The sequence below is a fragment of the Magallana gigas genome, chromosome 1, assembly GCF_963853765.1.
Source record: "Magallana gigas chromosome 1, xbMagGiga1.1, whole genome shotgun sequence".
Lineage (NCBI taxonomy): Eukaryota > Metazoa > Mollusca > Bivalvia > Ostreida > Ostreidae > Magallana > Magallana gigas.
This window is the reverse complement of record NC_088853.1, coordinates 3,399,687-3,427,135: the sequence shown is the minus strand read 5'-3', so window position 1 is coordinate 3,427,135 and position 27,449 is coordinate 3,399,687. Positions and strand designations below refer to the sequence as shown.

Genomic DNA, 27,449 nt, shown 5'->3' with positions numbered 1-27,449 from the left:
TTAATAAAAGAATAAATATTTTTATTCAACAATACACAATTTGTTGACTTTATGGCATTATTTGTTAAACAATTGGGCAATTATATATGAAAAAAATCCAAAAATACAATATTAAGTTGTGAAAATTTGGAATAAAAATTTTAAAACAATAAATGAAACCAATAAAAAGTAACAATAACATGCTGACATGGTTAATCTAATAATTGAATACGTCGTGAAGTTATTCAAAGACAATAAACCTGCATATTTTGAATTTGTATACCTTTCCTTAGGTGTTATATGATTATTATAAAGAGATGGGTTACGTGTTACCTTTTTCGTGTTTTTTTATAGGCTGGCCATTGACACTGTCTTTACAATGATATGAACAATGTCTACACGTGTGGACAAGCAATTGACAAACGTGTATTTCCATGAGTATTCTGATTTTAAAAGGATTCAAAGTCCAACACGTTGATAAAATAATCAATCATTGGATTGTAAATTGGTGTATATGAGTGACCCAAAATATTCCCGAACATTTGTGAATTCAACAACAATACACATCAACTAACAAAGTAATCAGTTATTGAGTCTGTTTTCTTTATTGTGAGTGTTTCCGAGTGAAAAATGATAATTTAATTGTCAATCAAAATACTTAAGTTATTTTTCCCTTTCATTAATTTCAACTATATTTATATATATATACGAGTATGTGTATTTTGATTAAAAATCCTCCAAATGTTATGAGAGCATTTCTTTGGACAGACTATGGATAATGTTTAAAGATAATAACGCTCTTACATATTTAGCAAATAATCTCTAGTATCCAAAATCATTGCATGCACATAAATTGTCAAAGAAGAATACAACTACATGTACTTGTATAATGACAAAGTTACAGATTATTAAATTCAAATACACATATCAGATAATGCAAGGCACTCTTTTTCCTCAAGTAAATACAATCTTTCATTTTTCATGAATAAGAACATATGGACACATATCTAGGTACATATTATCTTCATATCACATCTTATATAATCACATCACATTATTTTGTCTGAATAAGAGGGACTTAAAGGCCAACTGTAGATGCAATGACGTTCAAGCATTATTGAGTCCAAATCCACACAAAACTAGACTTGGGAGAAAAATACATGTAAAGGGGGAAATGTCTGAAATAAATGATTATTCAAATTTGGCTTTTCTTCAAGTTGGTCAAAATTGGAGGGAGCAAAAAGCCCTTCTCCCACTGCATTCTGCAAGTATCTTTACAAAATCACCAATTCTTTGCAATGTACAAAACAAATTTGGCTGGAGTCAAAAACAATTTATTTTATCTAAACCAAAATTCTAAATTGAAAAAAAAATTCACATAGGAGAAGTTAATCTTACTTGAATATGCATATCTACATATTATGTCCTTATTGAGTAATTTCATGACACTATGTTAAGGGTCTCTCAGAGGAGTTTCAATTAAAAGAAAAAGACCAAAGTCGGACGGATAGACAGGTCACAAATATCATACCCTCCCCAACTGATTGTGTAAGGTATAAAAATATGGTAAGGATTGCTTGTCATTTATGGGCATCTACCAGCTTAACAATTTTTTGTGATAGAAAATATAATTAACCATGCTCTATATGCATGGGAATATCTAGCTTTACTTTACATGAGATATTTCAATGGAAATATTGAATGTCTTTGACACAAAAATTTAAATGGGTATGCAGTCCAGTAATGCATTTTCCATAGGTGGTATTAAATGTTAACATTAGGGTTCATAGCTCCGGCTCTAATTTTAGTTCACCAACAAGAGACCTCTTGAATAAAAGCTCATGAAATTGTCTCTCTCTGGTTCAAATTTCATGGTGTGAAGTCAGATTTGTTTTCTGGCAAAATGCATCTGTATTGAAAAACTCTGAAAATAAAAGGAAAAGTAGGGAATTTTACAGTTTTAGAAAGTGTGTACATAAAACAATTTGAATTCTTTCGTTCAAATGATAATTCAATTTTGACACTTGCTTTTAAAATTGCATATTCTCTTTTTGACATGTCAAGCATTCTGATTAAAAATGACACAATATATAAATAGTGCCTGTTTGGGAGGGTAACAGTTGAAATTGACACCCCGAGGAAGCCATTGTCAAACGACACGAAGCGGAGGTTGATAATGGTTTTCGAGGGGTGTCAATTTCAACTGTTATCCTCCCAAACAGGCACTATTTATTTTATTAAACTAATTGTCTTAATTTTGGAGAATTTTTTACTGGTTTGCTTGAATTCTACAGTGAACCATACGCGCATCATTTACGCGCATGTAACAATTTGTTGCGTTACCCGTTGCTAAGTGTGTTGCTAACGCTGAGGGTAATAGAGCGGATTATCAACTTTGTCTTAACCAATCAGATTTCAGTATTTAACATGAAAGTATAATAATAAATGTATATACAATCTGCAAGTACAAGAACTATTTTGCTGAATGGCACTACTTTGTTGTCCTGCCGGCTCTAAAAATAGTTAGATGGATATACCCAATATGAAACAGTCATTGTGGTTATTTACAATTCTAAGCTTATATTTTCACTCTAAACACAATACAGAGCTATATGATTTCAGATCTGGAAAAATTCAATACATTATAATAGATTTTGCCGCATTCATGATTTCTGAAGAAACAGTCAAGTCAAATTTACCTAAACATCTAGTTCATTGGCTTTCGATGTTCTTCATATCCCATATATTGAGGAAACTTTCATCTCAAGGATTAAAACAAAAGTAAAACATAAACATTGAAATATTTTACCAACTCTATTTGTTCATATTCTTTTGAAAAAGCTCAATGATGTCTGATTTTTAAAAATTTATTTGCAGAATTTTGAAGTTTTTTTAAAGTTACCAAATAGAATAATTTTCAAATACCTTAAAAAAAGGTAAAATTAAAAAGTATAGGAATTTCCCTATCATTTAAGGTATTATATGTAGGTATTGGTCCGTAAATATTAAAGTTATATGACTCTAAATTGTGAAGGCCTTAGTTTATTTTTTGCTTCATTTTGATGCTAGCTTGACATTACCTAACCTATGGTGTCATAATGACTTTATAAAGATGAGTTGCTTATACTCCCGTAAGTGTAATATTAACTGTAACAGAACTTTTAATTAAGCCAAATTTCAGAAGAAATGCACCATAACTTTACCCCTTAAAGATATGTCATAGGGACTTGTAAATTGCTAATAAGGAGGGTTTTTTTTACTCTTGTATATGGTTACCATAGTAACGAATTTAACAAAATTTATGAAGAAACATATCGTATGAAAATTCTACTGTGATCTATAGTTCAAAATATAAAAAAAAAAAAAAAGTCTGTGAAATATGTATAATCCATATCAAGTTTCCCAACCTTCTAAATTATCTGCATGTCAAGTACTGGGTATATAAATTTTTACAGATTGCTTCTTTAAACTTGGATGACTGTAATTAGATATCATTGTTACAAAAATATTTTTCACTTATTAAGTGTACCTCATTGTTAAGTTTTAATCTTTGATGAAGTTTCATTTCAATTAACATAGTAATGTATATAAAATGAAATATTTTGAATTTAATTCTACATGTATCAAATACTATCCAAAACATTTGCAATTTCATGTCACAAGCAGCCATATATTTTAAGTTCAGAGAGAGAGAGAGAGAGAGAGAGAGAGAGAGAGAGAGAGAGAGAGAACAAACTACATTTTCCATCTTAGCTAGCCAAGGGTTTTTGGTCCACTTTGCTACCAATAAACCCTTGGCGGGTTTCATTGTGAAAACTTGGTGATGATGGCGCTATCTAGCGAGCAACTTGAGTCGGCCCCTTGCATATTTACATTTTAATCGAAATAAACAACGAGCTATTAACACATCATGGCATTAATACAACTTGAAAACATGTTGACTACTGAATATCGGAACATAATTAACGATTCTATTAAATACGAATAAGTTATAACCTTGGGAAAGCACGGAATGTTTTATTCACAGTGTTTTGTAAGGACCTGTACCAGAAGTGAAAAAGTTGCCGATTTATATCAAAGCTTTCATGTCATAAAACCACATATCGTTGTCATAAATATTGCGGACCAAAGAAATTAAGTAATATAAATCTCATTGAACCTTTAAAAGCAATAACCATAAGCAGGAACGTATATACTAACAGGATAGGCAACTTCTACATTCGCCATGTTTACTTCCCATGCTATCATGCTAGCCTTGACAAGTTTGTAGAACTATGATCAATCCCAGTAAAATATATAGGTTTTTAAAGCGATGATCTGGTAAGACCGTCACTGGCGAGGCACAGTACTCGAGAACTTGTGTCTCAATTTGTTAAAAGCACCGAATGATTTACCAAAGATCAAACATGTGTTTTCTTTTAAAGTTTATATTTACAAGCACTGCGATTGGATCAGCTACTTGCAGCTGCAGCCAATCATAAAATGGAGCTCGTCACCAAATTTTCGCAATGAAATCCGCCAAGGGTGTATGGGGAGCACAGTGGACCGAAAAACCCTTGGCTTGAGAAGATGTACATTTTCATGCACAACACATTTCTGCAACCTAAAGTACAACCCCCCTCAAACATTCAAGATAACCCCCATCCCCAACTAATATATCTATTGTTTTAAAAGTATAAAAAATAACAATAACAAACCGTCAATAGTGAATAGAATAGATAAATATGAAAAGATAAATAGATAAATTACCTGTAAATATCTTCTTAAAATGATAACAGATAATTTCATTCAATTTTAATTATGATAAACAAAGACAGGTTTTATGCATTAAGTTTTAAGCAAAATGATACACTTTGACTTGTTCAAGTGTGCATACATACATCTACATAATTATGTCACATGCATGACAGATTTTTTATGCAGATTCAAGGTAAAGTTTTAACATCTACCGTTTAAAGACTGTCATAACTTTAATACAAAATCCATGATGTTGAAAAAATTCGTTTAGTTATTGATATACATACATTTTACTCCGACAATAAGTGATAGGAATGTAGGTTAATTAAATGATTTGTTCAACAGTTGTTTAAAATCATGATAGGTTCTGAAAATAAAGATGACAGAATGTTTTATTTGTCATGATTTACAGCATTAAAGTACTATTTGTAACATATTAAAGTTTATTTTATAGTTTATTAATTATCATGTATTTATACCTTTTATTATTTTTTCGACATCATTTCTAAAATTGAACACAATAAACAAAGATAGATAAACATATTAAGAGTTTTTAAGGAATTCTTTCCTTACAAACATTTTTTTCCTTTTTATGGTAGAAGAGTGTTTCCATTAAGCTTTCATGACATTAATATAAAATGAGGCTTTGTAGGTCTGGAGTACGTTATAAGAAACAAGATATCTGTCAGCCAATGCTCACTAGTAATACCCCCGCTCTGATGTGAATATGCAAAATAAGCAAAGTCGACATTTAACAGAAAGCTGGCATCCGATTGGTACAGAAATATATCCCACAATATGGCAAGCCTAGTGTGTTAAAATTTCTAGCATCTGCGATTAATAGCTGCTGAGAAATCTTTGACGAAAATTTGTTTAAAAATTTTAGCTAAAAATAAACAAAGTACTCATTAAACAGGAAGTTGACATCTGATTGGTACAAAAATATATCCCACTATATGGCATGCCTATACAAATACTGTGTAAAAATGTCAAGAATCTGTGATAAACAGTTGTTGAGAATTCTTTGACAAAAATTTGTTTGAAAATTTTGCTAAAAATAAACAAAGTCGTCATTTAACAGGAAGTTGACGTTTGATTGGTACAAAAATATATCCCACGATATGGCATGACTATACAAATATTGTGTAAAAATTTCAAGCATCTACAATAAATACTTGCTGAGAAATCTTTGACGAAAATTTGTTTGAAAATTTTGGTTAAAAAATATGCAAAGTCGTCATTTAACAGGAAGTTGACGTTCGATTGGTACAAAAATATATCCCACAATATGAAATGCCTTAACAAACACTGTGTAAAAATTTCAAGCATCTGTGATAAATAGTTGCTGAGATAAATGTGACAGAAATTTTTGTTACGGACGGACAGAAAGACAGACAGACAGATGGACAGACACACAAGGGTAAAACAGTATACCCCCTCTCCTTCGGAGGGGGGGGGTATAATAACATTTCAAAAAGTAAAAATTGTACCCAGTTGAAATTTTATACACAGAATAATGCTTTTTGGGGTTATTTTGCTGAATTTTTCAATGAATCCATAACCTCAATCTACATTTGTAATACTCCATATTTATAGCAAAATTTGGTGCAATTTTACATTTTGAGATAGCTGTCCCTAAACACCAGACTGTAGAATTTAGTTTTTTTTTTATATGTGAGTTAGAACATGATGACTTATGACATATTTCTATTTGAGTCAAATTCCTATTAATAGAAGTATTTTAAAAATTTGCTCAGAAGAGTGTAAAATGACTATTTATTATACATTTTTACATGAGGTAAATATACCTACATTTTGAGATGGTCTCCCCAAAAAATCCAGATGGTCAATTTTCTTAAAACTTTGCAAATAACCTATAGTTGGTGTTACCATTACATATGGTTGAAAAATAAGAAGTTTTGCTATTGAAGTTTTTATGCCAAACAACCCTAAATTGGTCTCCTTAAATGAAATTTTTACATATATATACACTAATTTTCAAAAAAACCTTAAGGTTAGGTATCAGCATAATGCATGAGTTAAGTATATGTTGTCTTGGAAATGAGACAAGCGAACACAGAGTGCAGAATTCTTATAGCTTCCGATAAATAAAAATCATATTCAATTTCTTAATTTAGTATTCAGAGTAAAATTATTATACGTGAAATTTATGACATTATGCCAAACAAAACTTTTCTAAAGAAAATTTTTCTCTTCAAATTTTTTTTTATTAATAAAAAGAATCCGTTAATTAAGGGGCCTCACTTACATAATGAATTTAGTTTGTAGCAACTCCTGTGATAAAAACGCAAAATACATTCTTACAAAATTATAATTCTGGTTATTTTAAAAACTTTGAGCAATAATTACCCGGGAGAATTAGAAAAGACATATTTCTATCAACAAACCTGTGAAAGACAATCTTCGCGAGCCCTGCATGCGTCATGTATATAGTAAATATTCATGCATAATAGTATAGAAGGCAGAAACCTGTAATACGTTGCGATGTATATATTTATGAGTTATTCATAATTACATCATTAATTTTAATGAAAACAATTAGATTGACTTCATGGAGATATTCATCATTTTCTCAAATTTAATAAACGAGGCGCTGTACTGTTTCTTCAAGTATTTCTTGGAAAGATACAAATTATGTGCATCTTTTTTGATTAACCATAAACCATTTTTACCTAACTTTGGGTAATATGGAGCAAAGACCTACTCATGTGGAAATATTGTGTTTTGAGTAAATGAACCTTTTTGTCCATAAATGGTATTTCAACAGCAAATTATTTAATTATTTTATTCAGATTTTTTGCAAATTGATATGAAAGAAAATTTTGTTATCATGGAGATGTATCATCTTTATTAATTTGTTATCCTATAGACATTTGGCTCACTTCATTTGCCCATATTCTTAAGTTTTCTTTCATTGACAACATAAGAAAGATTTCTTTGCTTAAAGTATTAAACCTAGATTTCTTACTAAAAATATTGAAATATTGAATGCATAAAAGAAGATGTACATATACATGTATACGCTGTACAATATGTAATACATACAAAGAAAAGAACCTATATCATGAACTTTTCTGTTTAAATTATATTGCAAATACAGTTTCTTAAAGTTCCAGCAATTGGAATTGTAAATCAATTCATTATTAAGAATTTTTGTGGCATAATTACCTTCAAATTGTAGCCATTTTTCATTTTTCAGCTCTTCGCCTTATGTACATTTCCCATTCTTTATGTATATTTCATGTACTGTTAGGATTTCTGTATGCATTGAGAGTCCAACCCATGTCTCAATAAACATCTGTCAAAACAACAATGAAAAATATAAGTACATATGTATAACTGATATAATCCATTGTAAACACAGTATCAATTTGATTCTCAGTATCTCATAAATTTAGCACTGCACTCTTCTATTTAAAAAATCACTTTACACAGATATTAAATATGTCCTCTGAGCATTGTTATGTCATAGGAATTAAGTATGAAAATTTCTTTCAAATTGAAAAGGCAACATATTTTATAATATTGAAGAAGACGTCATCTTTTGAAAACTAAGGCTTCCAAATAAAGAAAGTATCTAATAATATATCAACAACCAGTAAATTCATTTTTCATCAGGCAAAACTAAAAATAGTCCTTGTTAAAAAGATTGTGAACTCAAAATCAATCTGAACCTTTTTATTTAGTTCTCACATGAATTTCAATAGCTTCATGATAACTGAAATAAAATGAAGCTTTGTGTACACAGGTTTTTAAAGGATCAGTTACATATACATGATCTAATATTGTTCCACCCTCTGTTGTGTAAAAATGCACTATTTGCATAAATCCCATTGTTTCTAAGAAACTCCATATGGGTCCTTGCATTTTGGCATCTTCATTCATGTCACCTATAATAATCAAGTTGCAATAACGTCTCTTATAAAAATCCACCACTTTTAGTAATGTTTTAAGAAAATTGTTTACAGGCAGTAAACTGGGCCGGTAGAGTGTAATGATCGCAATGTCTTCCTGATGTATTTCTATAGTTATTCCCTCTATGTTCTTGTATTCCAAAGCATTGATCAAAATTGTCTCTTTTGTTTCCTTTTTGTACACTCCAACTCCACCACCTTTAGCTTTTCTCAGTCTTGTCATCAGATCTTCACTGTCATCATAACACTGGTTACGTACAACATGGTGAAAATCAAAGCCTGAAATTTCAATATCTTGAATGTCCTCCTCTTCTTTCAACCATGTTTCTGTTAAACAAACAAAATCTGCTTTCATTAATCTGTTGTCACAATTTATCTCCTGAAAATGTCCTCTCAAACTCTGTACATTAAACAAAAGAATTGTTTTGTAATTTCCATTTTTTGCTACATTGCATATCCAGTCTTCATCTAAAATGTATCTCTCCATACTCTTAAGAGCTAATTTCACATCTAAATCTGCATATATTTTTTTCTGCAAGACACTTTCATCATTAGTCTCAATGAATAGACCATCTTTTGAAGTTACGCGACTTATTGCTACGTATGCTTGCCCAGGAGAAAAAGTGCGATCTAAATTAACAACAACACTTTTGGTAGTCATGCCTTGAACTTTATGTGCTGTACATGCCCACGAGAGTTTCAGTGGAAACTGATGTCTGACAACACTCTTTACATTTTTTTCATTTATCTCTTCTTCTACTCTTTTAATTGGGACCACATTCCCCTTGGGTGTCATCTTCCCTTGGATTTTACCAATATTTGCACTATCAAAGATGACTTCAACTACTTCTACTGCATTTACAGGCTGTTTGCTTTTAAACACAAAATTTGAAATATATCCCATTGCACCATTCACTAGTCCATCCTCAACACTTACATTTCGTGTTAGCATTACTCGTGCATTTACGGCTAAAAGTAATGAAGCAGAGAGGCCATCAGCTCGGGAACTGGTCAAAGGTTTATCACGTAAAGTTAACTTTCCTGTTGTCTTGTTTTTCTGGTAATCATCAGCTTGGACTTCTACTAATTGTTCACAATTCCTATGCAACATTTTGAGATTGTATTCATTTGCTTCTTGGTTTGTAGAATAAACATGTAAAACATCATCTGGTCCTTCTCTAATGCATTCTTGAAGTGTTGACAAAGCATCATCTGATATAAGTTCTTCAGATGTCCTAATCCGCAATGAATTCAAAACAGTTGCAAATGCTTTATCTTCTCGTTGTCGCATAATTTCATCCAACTCCACAATTTTAAAAAAATCAAGCCAGTAATCAATTGGATATGAACCATTTTCTTTATACAACCTCTCATCTTTTCGTTGTTTGACAGGTGGAAGTTGGTAGAAATCTCCAACTGCTATCACAGATACACCACCAAAAGGTTTTTTACATTTTTTGATTTGGACAAGTCGTTCATGAATATAAAACAGTAGCCTTTTGTACACCATAGAAACCTCATCAATCACTAAAATCTGCAAATACTCTAATCTTGTTCTTATTCCACATAAACTTTGTTCCTTCAGGGGTTGATATGGAATTGGTAAAGCTTTTGATAAAGAAAAAACATGATGAATGGTATTTCCTCCAATATTGAATGCTGCTGTTCCTGTAAAAGCTGTCAAAATCACAGATATTGCATTTGGGGAAGGCAAAGTTTTTTCAAAGAGACGAGATGCTTCATAGTGTATTGTCTTTATCAGATGGCTTTTTCCTGTCCCTGCTCCTCCAGTTATAAAAATGTGCATAGGTTCTACATTCTCTCCAGATATTTTTTTAATACACCATTCATGAACAGCATAAAAAATCTGCCTCTGTCTCTCATTCAAACTGCGCAGTAAGGGAAGCATCTCTTTTCTAGTGTTTTGGGTTTCTCTCAAATGATAAACAATGTCTTCAGAACCACTAATTTCAACTTCGTGTGTGACTTCTGATTCTGTATTGTCTTTTTCCTTTGATTTTGATTTTTCATTCAAACATTCTCTTCGATTTAATTCTGATTCTGGACATAAATTTGCCCACGCATCTTCTGGTTCACCAAGCATTTCTACAGCATCCTGAGCATTTTCAATATCATCCTCATTCTTTGAGAAATAATCATGATTGCTATCCACAATGCTTTTCACTCTTTCTAAATCTCTGTTTGAATTCACTCTGACATATCCATTTTCATAAAAAGTCTGGTACAAATCAAATCCAGGTGGTTTCAATTGATTTAGATTGCAGTATGGAAGAAAAAGTTGCAGGCGACATTGATAAAATTTTTCAGGAGCATTGTCACGACTAAATCTTGGGTAACGTATAACAGCTGGGTTCCCTCTGCTTCTCTTTTGAATGTAACCCTTTCCATTTCTCAATTCATATACACCATCCTTTTTGCCCTTTGGAATTTCAGATTTGCTAAGTACTCTGTATTCTGAACAGAATTCAGCAAGACACATTTTATGGAAAACATTCAACTGAGGTCGGTTTTCATACCTTTCCACAATATTTGTCATCCATAAACTGTTTTCTTCATCACCATCATTATCATTGTCCGTAATCACATCATTTTCACCAATTTTGACTTTCTTGTTGTTTGTTATTTGCCGAAGAGGCTTACTCAGTCGAGTTGGATTTTCTCCCACAGGAATGAAATTGACTTTTCTTGAACTCTCCTTCATTTTAAGATTGCACACCCTGTAAACTGCTTCCTGTGCACTAACTTCTCTATGATTGAGATAAGCTGACCCTACTCTCTTGATGGTGTCATGTGCACTCAAATTCCCCTCTGCTGCTTCTAGTTTAGTTTGCTTTAGTAACATTCCCATTTCCCTTTCTGATTTTGAAATATATGAGATAATATAGACTATGCAGCTGAAAGGGTCCAATACATACTGTATGTCCATGTTAGCATCCCAGCTTTTGAGCAGGCATGGGTTGTATTGATTTGTCCACATTTCTGTTGGATTTCTTTTCAAAATACATGTGGTTTTAGAGGCCAATACTCTATGTGCTCTTTCATATAAATCCTGTGATAGCTGTATGTTGCTGAAAATTTCCTCTGTTGTTCTACACGTATTAGCATCATTAGTTACTTCATTCCATACATTCAACAAAATCTCCTTTGCCTGCACACAACTTAATTCATTCCTTGAATCATCCAAATTTTGTTCCAATTGTCTTGTAATGAATGAACGCTCAGATGGTGGTTTAGGAAAATTGAACCTACACTCTGTTCCTTTTTTTCTACATGATTTCGAGTGACTTTTGCTATGTTGTTGCACATCCAGTACAGTTTGTCTAAGTTCTTGGTCAGAGTCTTCTGATGGTAGAGCACATGTGATATACCTATCAATAAACTGACAAATACTCTCCTCACTGTCTTCATCTAATTTTGGGGCATTCTCAACCCAGTACAAGCAATGCATATGAGGAGAACCTCTCTGCTGAAACTCAACTCTTACAAAATAATCTACAATGTGTCCAATGGGTTTCGCTGGGGACATTATTACATTTTTCTGGAAAATATGGAACCTATGTTCAAACATCCTTCCAACTGTAACAGGATTGCTTCTCAAAATTTCACTTTTTTCAGACCAATCTAAATCGGAGGGATTTCTGTTGTCATTCATTTGTGACATAATCGAGCTCAATATTTCATTCCACCTGAATTCTGCAGCAGAAAAAGAACAGAACCATGTTGGAATTCCAAGTTGTCGAAGCATTGCAAAAAGATCTTTTTGTGCAGTTGACCAATAAGCAGGTGTTCCTCTAATTGGTTGCATAAATCGTAGGGCTTCATCACTCCTGAGCAGTTTTGCAAGTACGACAGGATTTTGTAACATTTCTGTAGTAACTGGTATCCCTCCATCAAGTTTTGATACAGATTTGCGAATTGAAATTTGTGTTTTCTCAATGACCTGATTTAATTCAGATAGATATTGACAAAAGAAAATATAATTTGTATCTTTTGCAAATCTATTATCTGCATTCATCAACCTGTTGTTAAAATATCGAGAAAGTGTTATCCTTACATCTCGACTTTCATTCCATGAATATTTTCCAGTTGGATATAAGTGAGGAAATGTCTTTGCTTCATTGCCCTCCTCTTGCAACATTCTTACTGGATTTTGTCCTTCACCTGGGGCTATATTATAAACATCGTCAAAGTAGTGATCTAAGACATCTTGTGCAATATCAACAGGTTGTAAACAAGTATCTGTAGCAACTTCTTCAATTTCATTGTTCTGTTCTTCGACTATTTCTTCATTGTCAAATACTTCTGGCTGGCTAAACAACATACTTTGGTCATAATCTTTCTCCCATGTTGTGTTGAGTTCAACATCATGATACCACTGATTGTTTTCTTTCAGATAATTGAGGGCTATTCTAATGTGATTTGGGTTAACAAACTGATATTCATAATATCCCTTGTAGGACAACTTTCGCTTGAGCTTAACTCGTAACAAGAGATTTTCATTTCCATCCAAAGGCAAACTACTTGTTTTCTTTATGTTTGATGGCACACATACAACAGGTCCATGCACATTTTGTTGGCCACCTTTTGGAAGCATTGTCACTTTCATGAAAGGTATATGCAGAGCAATAAGATGCTGTTCTAAAGTATTTAAGCTATTGAGCTCTGGTGGAATATCTTCCAAACTCATTTTGTTAAAAGCTGCTTCAGCGGGAACATTTCCACTGAGAATTTTTCTATGGCATGTAAAACAAATCCAGGTACGTGATTTGGGACAATTATCAAAACATGCAGATGTACAGCTATGAACATATTTCTTATCAATGCACAAATTTGCAACTTGAACTGCTTTGATATTTTTTTCATACATTTCAAGTGAACATCCTTGAATCTGGTTTTCAAACAAAAGGCGATGGCAGCAGCAGCATGTATATTCCGGTCCACGTCTAATGCAATTTTTAAATGATTTCACCACTTCATCAGTATTTTCAAGCATTTTGTGCAGTGCATTTCTTTGTTTTTGCACAGAAGCCTTTATCTGTATCTTTGTTTCTGCATTGGAATGATATTTAACTTTACCTGCTGTTTTAACATTTTCTTTATGCTGTTCATCTGTTTTATACTTCTGTATGCTTCTTTGTTTGACTTCCTCTTTGAACGACTGATCTGTTTTATATTTCTGTGTGCTTCTTTGTTTAACTTCCTCTTTGAATGATTGATCTGTTTTATATTTCTGTCTGCTTCTATCCTTGACTTCTTCTCTGTGTTGCTTGTTTGTTTCATACTTTTTTTTACTTTTTTCTTTCATCGTTTCTTTGTGCAGCTGGTCGGTTTTATATCGTTGAATACCGATTTGTATTAAATTGTCACGATAGTGTTCATCATTTCTGTATCTTTTCTTTGCATCTACAATGCATTTTCTTTTGAATTCTAAGTCTGTCTTGTACTTCATGTTTTGCTTGTACAATTTATTTTCTTTAGCACTAACATCTGACTTTTGAACTTTGTTGCTTTCATTATGGAATGAAACAGATTCTCGTAGTTGTCTCTTTCGGTTTTTATCTGCAAATTTCCTACTGCTTTCCTTTAAACATGATAGTTTCTGAGATGTTGTTGCAGGCACATTTTTTCCCAAAGTAATAGATGTAACAACGTTATAATGATTCTGATTCTTATGATCCAAATAAATGCCTCCCAATGATGTCATGTTTTCCTGTGAATCTACCATTAACCCAGAAAAAGTAACCCATTTATTCTCTGAGTACGTATGAATTTCAGTTTTCAGTAAATGGGACAGTGCAAGAATCTCTATTTCCGTTGCCCATTTTCCATCCATGCTCATACCTGATGAGGAAATGTGGTTTTCTATAGAAGTTTCACCTGGCCTTAAGAATGATGTGAAAAGCAACCCATTTTCCAACAGATGATGACATACTGCTAAACGTATCATGTGATGATAGTCTTGCTTTCCTGTTAAACACAATGAGATTGATCTAAAGAAGCAATTCCCGTCAGGCTCAACTGGTACAGTGGTCATTGACACTGTTATTTCCTGTCCATACTGATGTTGATTTTCACATCTGTGCATTGAATATGGTATTCTTAACATTTCACAATGTGTTTTCTTTTGATCATCAGAAAGAGGTAAAAATCTATTCTGATGCTTCTCACACCCAACAAATTCTAGTTCATCATCATTTTGTAAACCAGTACTACTAATATTGCATTGAAACTCTGCAGACTTGTACAGTTCACGTTCTTCATCACTGATATCCATTTGTTTTCGAATACCTTCTTCTATACCCAATGAAAGCTGTTTAATTGAGCATTGCACTCCAGTTATTTCACATTCAACTGCTTCAGAATAACCCATTGATATAGCTAGAGAGGATATATGATTGCATACATCTTGAACTGATTCATACAAAACCCGTGTACTTCTACCATTTACACTCTGTAATCCTGCAGATGACCTCGAGTGGGAATCAAATGTAAAAAAACTATGAAGGCATTTCCCAATCAAAAATGTATTTCCACCAAAACACACAAAACAACCATCGTTGTCATCAAGGGCAATATGAAGTGCCTCTAATACCTGATAAGCATTGAAGTCATCATAATTCAGTACTACATCTGCCAAGTTAATCAGACTTGGTAAAGACTCGTTTGCTTTAAACTCAAACATTCTACCAAAGCATTCAAAAAACGGTGGTAATTCATTAACCAATAGGTATCTGTTTGCAATTGTTGAACTACACTGTAGAAATGAATACATCTCATCTCCTGTTGCCAATATTTTGTTCATATCTTCAGATTGCCATTGCTCACAATTCTTTAATTTATGATATGCCAATGCTGTTAAAGAATTTGCTACACACTGAGTTCCAGCATTTTCCCCAAACATTGGATCACCCTGATGAAATGAACCTTGCACAGACCAATTGAAATGTTTTGAACATTTATCATCATTTTTTCCACCAGTAACTGTAGGTTTTCCATCATATATCATATTGTTTTCATTCAAACATGTATTCCCATTTTTTTCAAATTCAAATTTCTTTCCTTTTGTGTTATTTGTTTTGCATCTACCAATACATGTATTATATCCCTGCACAAATATCTCTTTAGCATTTCTCTCATATCTTTCTGATTTCTCTGTATACTTGTTTGATTTCTTTTTAAATTTCTTTGATTCTTCTATATTTTTCTTAGTTTCCTCTATATTTCCTTTGTGTTCCTCTATCTGGCACTCATCTTTTTTTAAAGTCCTGCTGACCTCTTCCCCCATGGAAGGTATCAGCTGCGCCTGACCTGCTGAACTTGACATCATCCAAATGTCTGATTCAGGTACTCTCGGTGGAGTACAAACCCACACTGGGGAGTCAGGGGATGCTACCTTGTCCTTTGGGACAATCAGACGACTTCCCCGAGGAGATGGCAACCTCGGGGCCAAGTGCATTCTCTCACAAGGAGAGGCCTGCACCCTGGCCATGGGTTTTTCCTTAGCAGGAGGTAACCCAATCAAACCTTGCCCAGGAGGACCCAAGTCAGCAGGAGACTCTGTCTTAATCTCATTTTGTGGATTGTGATCTTGTCTCTTTTGCCTTTTCATCAACTTCCTTTTCTCTCGCTCCTTTCTACCAGTCAATGACTTTCTCTTCGGCATCCTTAACATTAAAAAAAACTTATATATGTAAATACAGTTTGTGAAACGTTCTACTTTCCCATTTTTTGTGCTCACTGTGCATTCACAAAGCGTTCACCTTGCGCTCACCGTTCATTCAGTCTGTTCATTTTCATTTTTAACTCAAAAGAAACATATATTTCACATCAGAAACTTCACTTTTTAAATTAGAATCTAATCCGTATAATTTAAAGTTCACATTCTTGAGTAATCAACGATTCAACACATATATAAATAGACAAAATTATACATAAGAAACGTGTGTTTCAAGATTCACATAATTCCTTTGATGTCCGATCATGATCAAATTAAGAAATGAAACCTTACTATAAATGGGTGTGAATAAAACAAAATCCAATTGATTTATCAATTAATGCAATGTTTTTACTGAGTCATCTTAATTTGCCAAATCATGTTTACATTTCTAGCTGAATGAATCGGCCCAGAATGCATACGGGGGAGCCGGAAGTTCATTTTTAAGCCGATTACCGATAAACTCACTTAAAGTCAGACGACACGTTCCTCGAGCATCTTTTTTAGTATCTGCTCGTAATAAAGAGTTCCAGTAAGAATTATTATTTTCATAATTAAATTTAGAATGATTAAAATTTTCTTGTGTATGGAGAAGTGCCTAGATGGCTGAGTGGGTAGAGCCATGGCCGCTCACCGTCAATAGTGTAGGTTCTAGAGGTTGCGAGTTCAAAGCCTGGCCTCAGCCAGGATAGAATTTCAATATAGTGAATTTCGCTGTCCTGTATATTTATTTATTTTGATATCAGCAATTGAAGTGTATTTTCAGATGATCATATAGGATATTGCACACTTTAGTATTTTGCAGAAATGCCTGGTAAGGTATCTTAATTTTTTGCAAGAAAGCTTGTCAAATTAGTAGTAAACCAAGAGTAAATTCCTGGAAAAAGTTGTATAAAATTGAGGAACGTGTCGTCTGACCTTAATTATTATATGATAAGAAAAACAAGAGGCCCATGGGCCATATCGCTCACCTGAGGACCAATAGATTTATAATGGAATCGTAATACAAACTATCTGGACAATGTACAATAAAACATGTAGATCCTGTATAAATAAAATCCATTTCCCCCCCTGGATATTCTTATGTTTATAATCATTGGTCCCTTTTTTAATGTGGTGATTTCTTAGTCATATTACATGTTGAGTATTGCAGTTCTCAAAAAGATCCTTAACAATTGTTTATACATGTATATGGGATATAAAGCTACATCAAAGTCTGAACCTTCTTGTGAGGCCGAAAAATTGTCCTGGGGCCAAACTCTTAACAATTATAGAAATCATCTGGCTGATTAGTTTACTGAGAAGAAGATTTTTAAAGATTCACCTTATGTATTCCCATGAAAAACTTTAACACCCCGCCCCCAATGTGGTCCATCCTACCCCCAAGGATCATGATTTGGACAACTTTGAATCTACACTACCTGACAATACTTCCACACAAGTTCCACCTTTTCTGGCTGATTAGTTTCTGAGAAGAAGATTTTTAAAGATTTACTCTATATATTCCTATGTAAAACTTCCACTCCCCAATGTGGCCCCACCCTACCCCCAGGGATCAGGAGTTTCACAACTTTGAATCTACCTACACTACCTGAGGATACTTCCACACAAATTTCAGCTTTCCTGGCTGATTAGTTTCTGAGAAGAAGATTTTTAAAGATTTACTCTGTATATTCCTTTGTAAAACTTCAACCCCCCAATGTGGCCCCACCCTACTTCTAGGGGTCATGATTTCCACAACTTTGAATTTACACTACCTGAGGATGCTTCCACACAAGTTTCAGCTTTCCTGGCTGATTAGTTACTGAGAAGATTTTTAAAGATTTATTTTACATATTCCTACGTAAAACTTTAACATCCCCCCCCCCCCCCTCCAGAAAGAATAATCTTACCGTGACCAGGCTACGCTCTGGTCAGAGTAAGAATTCGTCCAATATACTTGCAATGTAGCGGATCAGCTTCGCGTCGATTTTAAGTCTGTTAAAAATATTCTGCATGGGAAAACCACATTTTTTTACATTACAAACCTTTATGAACATGCATATATAGTTTAATCCACAAAATATCCATTTACTGAGTCGAACCAAGGCATTTTGTTGATATACATGTTTGAATTTGCCTGCCATTTTGTCAGAAATCGCACTTGGAATGTCTCGGATTTTTTCATTAACATGGCGACCATAAACAGCGAGTTTTCAAACATGATGTTAAAAGTGGTAGTGATTTCATTGCAAAAACAGTTAATCTGGTAATATGGGATTATAAAAGAGCAACAATGTAGAGACCAATCATATAAAAATTTAGGCCAGATACAGTGCGATATAAATTTTTTATTTGCTACAAAGCGAGTACATATGACACAAATTCTATCGTTGAACCGGGTTCGTAGGACATCTGTCATTTTAACGATAGAACATTCTATCTATCCCCCCCCCCAATCTGGCCCCTCCCTACCCCCAGGGATCATGATTTTAAGAACTGTGAATATACACTACCTGAGGATACTTCGACACAAGTTTCAGCTTTCCTGGCTGATTAGTTTATGAGAAGAGGATTTTTAAAGATTTACTCTATATATTTCTATGTTAAACTTTGACACCTCACCCCAAATACTACCCCTGGGGGTCATGATTTTCACAACTTTGAATCTACACTACCTGAGGATGCTTCCACACAAGTTTCAACTTTCCTGGTCTTATGGTTCGTGAGAAGAAGATTTTTGAAAAATTCTCAAAATATTCATAAATTCCTAATTATCTCCCTTTGCAAAAAGGCGTGGTCCTTAATTTTCACAACTTTCAATCCCCTTAGGCTAAGAATGTTTTGTGCCAAATTTGGTTGAAATTTGCCCAGTGGTTCTTGAGAAGATATTGAAAATGTGAAAAGTTTACAGACAGACAGACAGATGGACGACAGACAAAATGTGATCAGAATAGCTCACTTGAGCTTTCAGCTCTGGTGAGCTAAAAAGAACAGTTACATTATAAACATTACTACAGTATGATATGATAAAATATAATAATAAATTATATAATCTCTACACTATACTCATATAAAAAGTTACAAGCAGGGACAATGTGGTGTCAACTTGATAGTGTAAGTTAAAAGTACAAATATGTACGACGATTAATCATAATCATAACTCTTATTTATGAGGTAATTAATGGAGATAAGTTTTCATATGACTGTGTAAGTAATACTTAAGTAAAAATATCGATGTCTCATAAAATCATATCTTTATTATCAACATCACAATGATAAACCAATTAAAGCGCAATATGAGATCCTTTAGGTCATCACCACAAAATAAACATTTATGCATGTTAATAAATCCTATTCTGCTTATCGAAAACATATATGTAAACCACATGAAACCTATCAATTAAACCAAAGGTAGGACATCATTTGTCAAAACAGGCCTACCCCGAATGCGTCGCATGCCCTTTGGATACGTGATATGTTATTTTTCCAGGTTATGTTTACCATCTATAGTACACAAGTTTTTCTAACATGCATAGCAGAAAGAGGCCGCAGAATGCATAAAATAGGGTATCATTATGGAAGATAAAATCATTTTGGAAATTCTGCGGAGGAACTACATGTACTGAAAAAATCTGTGTTTTGAAGTACTTTTAATGAAATTGCATTGCTATATATTTAGAAGTTATTGTCTTTTATTTAAATGTATGTAGAAGTTATGTTAAATCTGAAATATGTTTTTTAATACCGGGTAATTAAAACACAATGTTTTGGGTTTTAAAAATATTCTTAGTAAATTTTAGCAATTCTTAGTACAACAGTAAATCCAGTCTTCGAAATAACCTGGGAGTCCGATGCCAGGGGGCCTGGTAAATTTGCAGGCGGACATGTAAAAGTTGCCAAATTACATTACCGGAGGGCATGTGTAAATTTTCTGTCAACATACAATCTGTTTACTTGCCATTTCTTCCATCATACCCAAGTTATTCGCAAAACTTGCTTTGTGCAGTCTACATTCTCGGTACGACTTGTCAAATAATCGTCAATCGTAATCATTGAAGTCACAGTTTAGTTAAACCTATTGTATATATGTTTGCTAAATTATGAGACGTACATCGATGCCACATGTAGTCATGATTGGGCAGTCATGATAACGTTTTTGAAATCAGCTAAACTGGTCAAAAGACCAGCATGTGACTCTAAAGTGAATTATGAACAAAAACGTAAATATAAAAAATTTGAGTTGGGCATGTAAAAATTTGTATGGGCTGGGTTAAAATGATGGGTCTACATGCCTTTGCTGAAAAAAAAATTGTCGTGAAGACTGTAAATCTTATTAAATATCAGTAATTATCAGTATTAACACCAAAAACATCAGTAAATATCAGGACCCACATCAGTTATCAGTAACAACAGTAAAATTATCAATAAATATTAGCAATTCTCAGCACTAACAGTACAATATCAGTAAATATTATTAAAATATGGCACTTTCAGTTCTTTTTAGAGCCAGTAGTGCAGACAGCAACAAAGCAATATGTTCTCTCTTCTTCAAACTCAATTTACTTCACAAAATAGACAGTCACACAAATATATTTTGCATGTTTCAAGTTTTCCTTCACACGTAAACTGTTGCACAACAAGCAAATTCATCTTTGTCAGTTTGATCTGTTTGTCATGCGTCAACATTCAAACATGGCTGCTTTACACACAGAACTTTCTTTTTCAATATGGAATACCGAACCCGAAGTTATAAACTTGATTAACCCAATTTCATGTATTTATTAATTTTATTTTCATAAATTACTCAAATTTGAAACAGAATTAGCCCAAAATTTTTGCAATTTATATTCTCCTTTCCATAAGGAATGTTTATGCTAAATAACGTTGAATTTGACTCCGTACGTACTTCTTGAGAAGAAGATTTTATAAAATGCACCCCCCTTTTTCAACGGTTTCGAAGTTTTCTCCATTTTAAATAAAGATCGGTCTGTTATTTCTGCAATTTATTATCACCTTTCAATAGTGATGCCAGGGGTCGACACTAACTTTTTTATGCATTAGTCCTGCCGGACTACTGTCTGTTAACTTTAACTAGTCCGCAGGCAATTTTATTAGTCCGTCAAAAATAAATGAAATTCATTATCGTATTTTGTCATATATAAAACACTGTTTTTTATTAGAATTTGTAAGAAGGAATTTTTTGCCGCCATTACAGATGTTAAAAAAAGATCTGTGCAATAGATCAGGGAATCGAGCTACCATGTTCTTTTTGTTATTTTAGTTCTTTAAAAATCAGGTATAAATAATAAGCAATTTAAGACAAATGATTTAAACACAATTCATTAAAATTAAACAACAAGAAATTTCCTTTCACCTTTTAGTTTTTTTTTTTTTAAACACCTAAGCGTCTCTATCAAAGCCAGGGTTGTTTTTCTCAGACATCTCCTTAGGGCAAAAAAATTATCAAATCACCCATAACATCCTGCATACCTCTGTTGTTTTCACTCGGTAACTCTATAATCACCAAAATGTATCATATATCAATTTACTGTAAAAATAAACTCGGCGTTTTCCAGGAAGTTGTCAACAATATTGCAGTGGCTTTGCAACATCGATAATTTACACAATTTTTTAAGCAGATTTTTTTATTAGTCCAACCGGACTTATTAGACAGAAATTTTGTTAGTCCGACTCAAAATCAATTAGTCTGTGACTAACGGACTAAGGTTAATGTCGAACCCTGGATGCTTTGTACCAAATTAAGTTGAAATTGGCCAAGTGGTTTTAGAGAAAAAGTTTAAAATGTGAAAAGTTTACAGACAGACAGTAAAAGACCATTTAACCTACAGTAATTTTTTTTTTCAAAATAACCTGATACTAAAATAATCTTATGAATGTTATTTCCATCTAATGTCTCTGCCCTCTCCAATTTGACATTCAAATTAATCTTTTACCATATATACTCGCTTATAAGTACGCAAGACACACAATCAAGTACAATTCCTTCAATCTTGCAGCTTTTCTGGCTCATCAGTTTCAGAGAAGAAGAATTTTAAAGAATTTTCTCTGGGAAGAAGTCAAAAATGTAAAAAGTTTACAAACAGGCAGAGAGACAGACTCCAGACAACAATTAATCAGAAAATCTCACTTGAGCTTTCATTACTCCAAACCTTTGACCCTATTACAACCATTATGCAAATGATCTTTTATTTTTGAAAATAACTGTTAACAATTTTCTTAATGTTTATTTCAGCATTAATTTTGTGTTGTTTGTTTTTAAAACAAATTTTATACATTATTTTGTACATTTTTCATTGAAATATGGCTTAATTGACCGTGAAAACTACTGCAATGTCTTTTATTATACATGTAGCCCAGATAATAACATTAAAAAAATGTGCAAGGCATTCCAAGTAGTTCCGAATGAAGAAAAGATGTAAACATTTCCCATTACATATCTCCATAAGAAATCTTATTTCATTCCTGTGAACTTTTATGAGTCAAAAATGAAATGTCAATTAATGTAGATATCTTGAATATTTTCCCTTTTATAGATTTCAAATGTAATTCTTTCACAGGTATGTGTATTTTTATTAAAAATCCTCAAAAAGTGATGGAAACAATAACTTGGGACAGACTTTAAAAATTGAACTGTTAGTGCTCACCTTACAACTGTTCACAGGTGACCTTGATTTTCTCTATGTCACACTTCTTTGTTCTTGACAAGTACTCCTGGGTAACAAGGCAGAAAAAAGGTTCTGCGCTAAAATGTTCAATGCAAAACAAAACTCTGTACAATTTATTATATATGTTAATATTTGAATTTTTTTTTTCAATATAAACAAAAGCAGTATCATGTAGTACAATCTCTCTCTTTCAAAGTTAAATAATATGTATCAATATTGTTGTTTGTTGTGTACTTTTAAATCGTTGAACAGTTTTGTCAAACACTGTATCCAGTACAATATTATAAGGCCAAAAAAAAATATTTGTGTTTCCTTTTCATCAAATTTTAAAATAGGGTAGAAAGGTCGCTTTTTTTTTTTTTAATGAGCTTTTAAGTTTTCCCCTTTCCTAGCATATGATTTTTCTATACAATAAGAAAATGAATTTTAAAGGTGGAGCAATTGTGGATAGTGACAACTGTTACAGAATTAAAGCTTTCTTAAATCTAAGGTTAATTTGGAATGACGTATTACGATTATATTAAGATTATATTTTCATGTAAATAGAAAATATAAATATGACAGCCACTATAAATTAACAGAGTTAATACTCATTACCACAAATATATTATATATTAGTTATTAGTTCTATTTTCTTGGTCAACTGACATAACAGTAAACATTAATATCGTAACTGTAAGTGTTGAATTCAGAAACAGAGGAAATTCTGGTTGATCAGACGAGAGCCTTAGAATTAAATCTTTCCAATTATTTAAAAAACAAGAGGCCCATGGACCACATTGCTCACCTGAGGAACAATAGGAATGATAAAACCAGCTTAATGGAGTCATAATACAAACAATCTGGACAATGTACAATAATACATGTCGATCCTGTATAAATAAAATCCATTTCCCCCCTGAATATTCTTATGTTTATAATCATTAGTCCCTTTTCTAACAGGATGATTTTATAGTCATATCACATGTTGAGTATTGCAGTTCTCAAAAAGATCCTTAACAATTGTTTATATATGGGATATAAAGCTACATCAAACTCTGAACCTTCTTGTGAGACCAAAGAATTGTTCTGGAGACAAAGTCTTAACAATTATAAAGAATCATCTGGCTGATTAGTTTCTGAGAAGAAGATTTTTAAAGATTTACTCTATATTTTTCTATGTAAAACTTTAACACCCCCCCCCCCCCCCCCAATGTGGCCCCACCCATGGATCATGATTTTCACAACTTTGAATCTACACTACCTGAGGATGCTTCCACATAAGTTTCAGCTTTCCTGGCTTTCAATTTTACTCTATATATTCCTATGTAAAACTTCCGACCCCCCATTGTGGCCCCACCCTACCCGCGGGGTCATGATTTTCATAACTTTGAATCTACACTACCTGAGGATGCTTCCACACAAGTTTCAGCTTTCCTGGCTGATTAGTTTATGAGAAGAAGATTTTTAAAGATTTACTCTATATATATATTCCTATGTAAAACTTTGACCCCCCAATGTGGCCCCACCCTACCCTTGGGGTAACGATTTTCAAAACTTTGAATCTACACTACCTGAGGATGCTTCCACACATGTTTCAGCTTTCCTGGCTGATTAGTTTAGGAGAAGAGGATTCTTTAAAATTTATTCTATATATTCCTTTGTAAAACTTCGAGCCCCCATTGTGGCCCCACGTGAAAACGGGTGTCACCCTTAATTTTCACAACTTTGAATTCCCTTTGCCTAAGGATGATTTGTGCCATGTTTGGTTGAAATTGGCCCGGTAGTTCTTGAGAAGATGTAGAAAATGTGAAAAGTTTACGGACAGACGGACAGACAGACGACAGACAAAATGTAATCAGAATAGCTCACTTGAGCTTTCAGCTCAAGTGAGCTAAATATGATAACATACGGTAATTAATGGTTTAAAACTAATTTTAAAAATTTCATTTGCAATTAAACTGCAGCATTTTAAAATCATATTTATAATGTGAATGATTCTTGGGCCTATTCAAAGACTTACGATGTTTACAGTCTCCACACCCATAAATAAAAAAAAAAATTTGCCTCTGCTTTTTTTTTTGTACATCTTTATATTAATTTATAACACATCACTGCCCTATGAAACTATTTATTGCATTGATAATTTAGCTAAAATAACCAAGAATAATTAACTTTCATTCATGCTGTCAATTCGACTTAGAAATCTTTAAAACGCTTTGATAAGTAGTGTTTTCTATTGAATTGTTCCAAGCGTTTTTTGAACTCTGATTTGTAAAGACTCTGTCGTTTAAACCAATTACGGTTGGTAATCTGGAATATGGAATAAAAACTGTTAGGGTCAGCGCATAAAAAATAGGGTCGCTCCGGCAACACAAATAATTTTTTTGACATATATAACAAAAGATTAAATCCTGATAACACAAATTGTACATAAATTTTCTTTCTGTCCCTCTTTACATTTTATTGAAAAACCACAAAAAATATGTTTCAAGTAAACTTACCCAGAATTGGACAAACTCCTTGAATTTCAATTATCAATAAGTGTTAATTTAATTGAGCTCTTATCATGATGAACAATTTCTGACAGATAACTGAATGCATGTGCAATATTTTGCCCACCACTTTCACAACAACCACGGTGCAGCGTTGCATAAATAATAAATAAAGCAGCATGTTGAATTCAGATGAGTAAAAATCTCCAAATCAAAAGCGCTTCATTCATAATATCGTTTCTCAGATGGTCTGTAAATTTTTACCAGTACAATTTCTTCATTTAGCTATATAGTTTGAATAAGCTATATACTTTTATTAAGCTATTCAAAATAGCTCCATAAAACTATTTTTATGCAGTTTTTCACAAAAATGTTCAAAATTTCATCATTATAAACCGTCAACAAATTTAATTTTGAAATAAATTTGGGGATCTCGAAGCCGTTCGTAAATTCCTTGTCTAGTTTTATATTATATATTTTTTTAATATATTATATATTATTATACGTAATTATTAAATGTTAATTAATGTATTTTAAAAATTCTTCTTCTTCAGAATACTGAGTAGGGCTCTTCAAAGAGCATTAACACGTATACAAAGAAAGAGTTGTACTAAAATAATTTAATGCTGACTGAAAAACTTTGAATGCCATCATAACTTACTATTGAGGTCGCATTATAACATAACCTTGTTAAAAAAATCAAGCTGTCTTCCTAGCTACTATTATGCAACATCAATAGATCAAGGTCAGTTGACGGAGCATCTTCTTATGATTGAGGTCAGTTCATCAAGGTCAACTGCATTACTGAATGAATCTTTCAATCGAAATTCTTATGCATGAGACAAAATGTGCATTCTTTAATTAATAACAGGTCGAACTGTATTTTATGTATGTTTGCATCTCTTAGGTAAATGAATTGAAATTAAACGGAGTAAAATGTTATATAAATTCTTAACCAAACTTCAAGTTTTTATAATAACTACTTATGCAAGCGGAATGTGTGCGCACGTGGAAGCATTTGCTGGATGCCTCATATGGAATACAACAGCTAGTGATCGGCCAAAGCTGATCACAAAAATCACAACTACTCATCAATGACCATTAGAAAAGTAACCCTAATGATATTAACATTGCAGCGTTTAAACATTTGTAAGCCTAAAATACATTTTCATTGTTTCAGTAATTGTCCATCACTTTGAGCAGATTGTGGCATCGATAAGAATGATTTAAGCTGAATTTATATTATTAATTACCAATCAATTTTCTGCTTTACCATAACTAACCACTTTTAAGAAGTAACTGTTAGGTTACAATCTGTTGTCCCAAAACTTTTAGAACTGTAAGTGCAAAGTCTCTTAAGGAGACACAGTTTAATGAATAATCTTTATATTTACATGCAATCTGTTACATATACAGTTCAAAGTTGAAAACCATTACTGTGCAAAATTAAGTGCAATTTTTAATACCAGCCTCAGAGTCAAGCTGATAATATTACACGTTTCCAAAAAAAATATATGACAAAAAAGCTAATTCAAGTTACTCTGAATAGCTTAATGAAGCTAAATAGCTTATTCAAACTAAAGCTGTATATAGGTAACCTATTTTATAAATCAAGAGATTGTACTATACTATAGAGCTGTTAACACCGTAAAATACGTAGCCAAGTCTACTAAATTATGTTTGTACAAAAACTCATCGGAATGTGAATTTGATACAAAAGAAGTCACATCAAGTACTTACCATGAAATGTGTAAATCAAAAGCAAAATTTGACAATAATTAACAATAGCCAGGTACAGAAATCTTCTTGATCTGTTCCTTCAATTACTCTCAGCAGACGCACAAAACACAACGTCACAAAACGGTGTCTCGTTATTTCGTTCCAAATAGATTTCAGATCGCTGAAATGTCGCCCTATCGCC

General features: G+C 32.8%; 1 long non-coding RNA gene across 1 annotated transcript; it reads right to left on the bottom strand.

Annotated features, from left to right (window-relative positions):
• Positions 1–27,390, bottom strand: LOC136274337 (uncharacterized). The gene is made up of 4 exons (XR_010712631.1): positions 27,269–27,390; positions 23,034–23,131; positions 7,906–8,035; positions 1–1,903 (listed from the first exon to the last, which is right to left on the bottom strand). It is a non-coding gene; the product is annotated as an uncharacterized lncRNA (long non-coding RNA).
• Between the last annotated feature and the right edge of the window lie 59 nt (positions 27,391–27,449).